Genomic DNA, 6,083 nt, shown 5'->3' with positions numbered 1-6,083 from the left:
ATGTGTCAGGTAAGGGACTAGTACCTAGAATATTTAAAGAACATTTATAATTCAACAGGAAAAAGATAAATAACCAATTTTGAAATGTGCAAAGGATTTATATAGACATTTCTCTGAAGAAAATATTCAAGTGGCCAATAGGTGGAAGAAAAGATGCCCCAAATCATCAGTCAACAGGGAAATGGCAATGAAAACCACAAGGAGATGTCACTTTACACCCACTAAGAAGGTTGTAATCAAAAGAGAAGAGAAAAGAAGGAAGGAGAAAAAGAAAGAAGAAACTGTTAGTGAGGATGTGAAGAAATTGTAACCCAGTAGCTCACACCTGTAGTCCCAGCACTTTGGGGAGCCCGAGGCAGGGAGGTTCACTTGAGGTCAGGAGTTCCAGGCCAGTCTGGGCAACATAGTGAGACCCCCATCTCCACAAAAAATTAAAAATTAAAAAATTAGCTGCGTGTGGTGGCACGTGACTGTAGTCCCAGCTACTCAGGTGGCAGAGGTGGGAGGATCCCTTGAGCCCAGAAAGTGGAGGCTGCAATGAGCTGTGATAGTGCTCCACTGCCTGACAGAGCAAGATGCCGTCTCTACAAAAATAAATAATGAAATTGGAGCCTTCATCTGTTGCTTCTGGGAATGTAAAATGGTGCAGTGGCTGTAGAAAACAGTTTGGTGGGTCTTTAATAAGTTACACATAGAATTACCATATGAGAGCCCACACCTGATGGCTGGCCCCACCCCACACACCTAGCCCAGCGCCTTCTCTGCACCAGGAAAGCCCCACTCACCTGAAGCCAAGCTGTCCAGCAGGCAGGCCACGGCCAGACCACCGAGAAGCCACAGTGGGCCACATCCAATGTCTTCGTGATGTTTGACCAGCCCCAATCTGGGAGTTTAAGGAGGTCTTCCATGGGTTTGCCTAGAGCTGTGATGGCTTCATTGACAAGGAAGGCCTGGCCTCGCCGGGGAAGAACCCCATGGTGAACAGCTGGAGGGTGAGATGAGTGAGGCCCTGGAGCCCATCAACTTCACCATGCTGCTCACTGTGTTTGGGGAGCAGCTGAACCGCATGGACCCTAAGGATGTGATCTGCAACACTTCGATGAGGAAGCCTCAACTTCAGGTTTTATCCAGGAAGCCCGCCACGGTGACCACCTCACAGACCAGCAAGTGGGCGAGTTGTACCCGGAGGTGCCTGTTGACAAAAAAGGCAACTTCAACTATGTGGAGTTCACCCGCATTCTCAAACACGGCACCAAGGACAGAGACCACTAGGCCATCCCAGTCGTCCTGACGCCCAGGCCCTGTCCCAGTCACCCCTCCCCGCACACACAGTCTGTACCAGCTCCATGCCCACGACCCTGCAAGACCCTCTCAGGGGGTCCCCCCTTTGAGAGGTTAGGATCCCAGCTCCCAGTGGAGGAAACGGGCCAAGAAATGTGAATGCCAGGCAAGGAGCACACTACGGAGCTGAGGTCGGTGTTCCCACCATGACCCCAGGACCAGGGGAGGGAGTCTCAGACCCCTCCAAGGAAAGATCACCTTCTGGGGAGATGGGCCAAGGGCAGGAACTGGAGGCACCAAGGGAAGACTCCTCAAGAGAGCCCAGGCCTTGGCCAAGGCCTGCCCATTCCTGGGCTGCCCCCTAGGAGGAAGGGGCCTTGAGTTGTGGGATCTGACACCACTTCACGTGCATTCTCACATAAACACAAGCTCACCAAGGTCCCCTCTCAAAGGACAGGATGCCAGACCCCTCCCCTACACCCTGTCCGGCACCAGAGCACACCCACACACAGCACACCACCCACTGTGGGAGTGTACTCACGAGGACGCAGAGGGAGGGACATCCGACCCAGGGGAGGCAGAATCTCCAATAGAGGGCTGAGTACTGAAAAGAAAAAGAAAGAAAGAATTACTGTGTAAACCAGCAATTCCACTCTTAGGTATAGGCCCAAGAGAATTGAAAACATACGTTCACACAAAAACTTGTGCACAAATGTTTACAGCAGTGTTATTCACAACAGCACAAAACTGGAGACAACCCAAATGTCCATCACCCAATGAATGGAGAAACAAAATGTGATACATTCATGCAGTGGGCTACTATTCAGTCATAAAAAGGAATGAAATGCTGCTCCATGCTACATCAGGATGAACCTTGAAAACATGATGCTAAGTTGGCTGGGTGTGGTGGCTCACGCCTCTAATCCCAGCACTTTGGGAGGTCAGTTCACCTGAGGTCAGGAGTTCGAGACCAGCCTGGCCAATATGGTGAAACCCCATCTCTACTAAAAATATAAAAATTAGCCGGGCATGGTGGTGGGCTCCTATAATCCCAGATACTTGGGAGGCTGAGACAGGAGAATCGCTTGAATCCAGGAGGTGGAGGTTGCAGTGAGTGGAGATTGTGCCACTGCACTCCAGCCTGGGTGACAGAGTGAGACTCTGTCTCAAAAAACAAACAAACAAAAAAATTACGCTAAGTGAATGGAGACAGGCACCAAAGACCACGTATTATATGATTCCACTTATGTGAAATGTCCAGAATGGGAAATCTACCTTATGGGAAACCAGAAAGTAGATTTATGGTTGCTAGGGGATAGGGAGGGGAGAAAATTGCCGCTAATTACTTATAGGTACAGGGTTTCTTTTGGGGTGGTGAAAATGTTCTAGAGTCGATAGTGGTGATGGTTGCACAGCATGTTCACTATAACTAAAACCACTAAAGTGTATACTTCAAAATGGGTGAATTTTATGTCATGTAATTTATATTTGATTTTTTTAAATGAAAAAAATATTATGGGGATGGGTTTAAAATTACAAAAAAGCATCCCAAATAAAATAACAATCATTAATTATACCATTATCTAGTATTAACCCTGTTAAGCATATTCTTTATATGTGTACAAACAAGAAGTCTTCATAATAATTTAAATAATGTAGTTTATATAAAGAAGTTTGAAGATGAAAAAAATCACTCCAAATCCCATCAATTATTACCTTTAGGGAAATATTAGTTCTAGATATAGCATACACATGCTGACACACACACACACCCCCCTAAAAGAAGAGAAAGATTTTATTAGAATAGGATTAAGTATAGGATGTTCTTTTAAAGTATACAATTTCATTTTATTTGTATTTGATAGAGTAAAAAGAAAGTGAAATACATCTAGAGGAACTGTTGAATTTTCAAGTAAATGCTTCTGCACAATAAAATACATTATTAAAAATCTTCTGGGTTTAAAGAGTTGGAGACAGAGAAGGAGGGAGGGAGAAAGAAGAGAAAAAAAACACTAGAGATTATGAAAAATAAAGCTAGTGTCTATTTTTAAAAACTCTATAGTTCCATTTCAGGTAGCGGCCAGTGTTCTCCTGCTTTGGAAGATGAGGGCATAGCTCTTACTCTCTCCCAGCCCCCACATTTTTTTGTTTGTTTGTTTTTTGAGATGGAGTTTCGTTCTTGTCTCCCAGGCTGGAGTCCAATGGCGCAATCTCGGCTCACTGCAACCTCCGCCTCCCAGGTTCAAGTGATTCTCCTGCCTCAGCCTCCTGAGTAGACCATGCCTGGCTAATTTTTGTATTTTTAGTAGAGATGGGGTTTTACCATATTGGCCAAGATGGCCTCGAACTCCTGACCTCAGCTGATCCTGGGATTGCAGGAGTGAGCCACTGTGCCCAGTCCAGCCCCCATGTTTTATGCCCTCTGTGGTATCATTAGTTATATTGCTATTCTCATACTGTCCAGGTTTGTATCAGTCACATGCTCCTATGTAACAATAACCCAATAGGTAGTCATTCTTGAGCTGGATTTTATGGACTTTGTGCTCACAGCCAGTTTTGGTTTGTTTGTTTTTTAACTGTGGCTTCTGCATTTCTGGATCATTTGTGGTGATTCATCTTGAAATCATCTGGATTTCATTGTTAAGCAGTTTGTTTTTTTCCTAAGAAGAACTCATGGTTTTGTATTTCCTGAGATTTTTCATGCCTGTGAATGTCTTCTTATTGACTTTGCTCATGAACAACATCTTGCCTGGCTATTAATTCTTGGGTCACAGGTTTTGTTTTTTAGTTAGAATTTTCTAGCTACAGCTCCTATGACCTGGGGTTTTAAGCACTGTTGTGTCCCTCTTTTGGGTAGTTTCATTTTATGTCTAAATGCCTAGAGACTTCTTTCCTTATCCTTTAAATTCACAGAAGATGTCTTGGAGAGGAGAGTTTATCAAGTTCTCCTGGTACGTTATATTATGTTGTATTTTCTATACTCTGTGGATTTAGTTTTTTCTTCAGTTTTAGTTGTGTCATCTTATATGACATAGTTTAACATAACTACTTTCTACTTCTTGGGTTCTTTGTACATATGTTGGATTATTGTTATCTATCTTCCATATGTTTTAGATTGCCCAGTTATTTTACTGTCTTTGTCTTATTCATCTACATTTGCTATGATTATTTCCAGCCTTTCTGCTTTGTCATTCATTCCTTTATTAATGCTGTTTATTCTGATTGTTGTTCTTTCTTATTTACTCATTTATTTGAGACAGGGTCTCAATCTGTCACCCAGGCTGGAGTGCAGTGGCACAATCACAGCTCATTGCAGCCTCAACCTCCCAAGTTCAGGTGATCCTCCCACCTCAGCCCCCTGAGCAGCTGGGAATACAGTTGTGTGCCACCACAGCTGGCTAATTTTTGTATTTTTTGTGAAGACAGGGTTTCACCATGTTGCCCAGGCTGGTCTCAAACTCCTGGGCTTAAACGATCCATCTGCCTTGGCTTCCCAAGGTGCTAGGATTACAGGCATTAATCACTGTGCCAGGCCTCTAATTTATTTATTCTATAATAATGTTGACTTGGACCTCAGTTAATTCCTAGTTCTGAATTCCCCCTCTGTCTCATCTTTGAGCTTGTTTTATGGTGTTCATATTCTTTTTTTTTTTTTTTTTTTTTTTTTTTTTGCGATGGAGTCTCACTCTGTTGACCAGGCTGGAGTGCAGAGGCATGAACTTGGCTCACTGCAACATTTGCCTCCTGGGCTCAAATGATTCTCCTGCCTCAGTCTCCCAAGTAGCTGGGATAACAGATGTGTGCCACCACGCCTGGCTAATTTTTGTATTTTTAGTAGAGATGGGGTTACCCTATGTTATCCAGGCTGCCCTTTAACTCCTGACCTCAAATGATCCACCTGCCTCAGCCTCCCAAAGTGCCAGAATTACAGACTTGAGCCACCGCACCCGGCCAAAGACCTTTTTTTTCTTTTCCTTGAATTATATATATATTTTCCCAGTTGGACCCTTCTGTGCTTTTTTTTTTGGCGGCGGGAGGGGCGGGGGGTGGGATGTAGCTGTAAGAACCTTTATCTCCTGATATACCATTGTGAAAATGAAAAACGGTGCAGCTGCGCTTCGGAAAATAGTTTGGTCATGCCTCAAAATGCTAAACATAAGAGTTACCAAATGATCCAGTTTAACTCATAGCTATATACCCAAGAGAATTTAAAACATATGTCTACACAAAAACCTGTACATAGCAGCATTATTAAAAATGGCTAAAAAGTAGAAATAATCTAAATATCCATTAACAAATGAATGTATGAACAAAAGGTTGTGTATTCATATAATGGACTCCAATTCAGGCATAAAAAAGAATGCAGTCAGATATATGCTACAGCAGGATACACCTTGAAAGCATTATGCTAAGTGAAAGAAGCCAGGTACCAAAGACCACGTATTGCATGACTGCATTTATGTGAAATACCCAGAAGTGGTTGGATTCTCTGTATAATTAAAGGTGGGGCTGACAGGATTTGCTGACATATTGGTTGGGAGGTATGGGAGAAAGGAGAGCCAAGAATGACTTTGAAGTCGGCCTCAGCACTTGGCAAGAATGAGACTGTTACTCTCTGCCAAGATGATGAGGACCAGAGGAGCAGGGACAGGTGAAATATTAGAAGATTGGCTTGGGACAGGTTAAATTTGAGATGCTTCCAAGTGGAGCAGTTGAGGAGTGTGGTGTAATAAAGAATACATCTTTGTTCTGGGTCTCTGGCACACAGCTTCAAAAAAACTCTTGGAATTTCCTGAGTGACA

General features: G+C 43.5%; 1 pseudogene; it reads left to right on the top strand.

Annotated features, from left to right (window-relative positions):
• Nucleotides 1-1,272, top strand: LOC129398470 (myosin regulatory light chain 2, smooth muscle major isoform-like; annotated as a pseudogene).
• Nucleotides 1,273-6,083: the final 4,811 nt, after the last annotated feature.

Source organism: Pan paniscus, chromosome 7 (genome assembly GCF_029289425.2).
Source record: "Pan paniscus chromosome 7, NHGRI_mPanPan1-v2.0_pri, whole genome shotgun sequence".
Classification (NCBI taxonomy): domain Eukaryota; kingdom Metazoa; phylum Chordata; class Mammalia; order Primates; family Hominidae; genus Pan; species Pan paniscus.
Note: the sequence above shows the minus strand (reverse complement) of the source record. Positions and strands in the feature narration are given on the sequence as shown.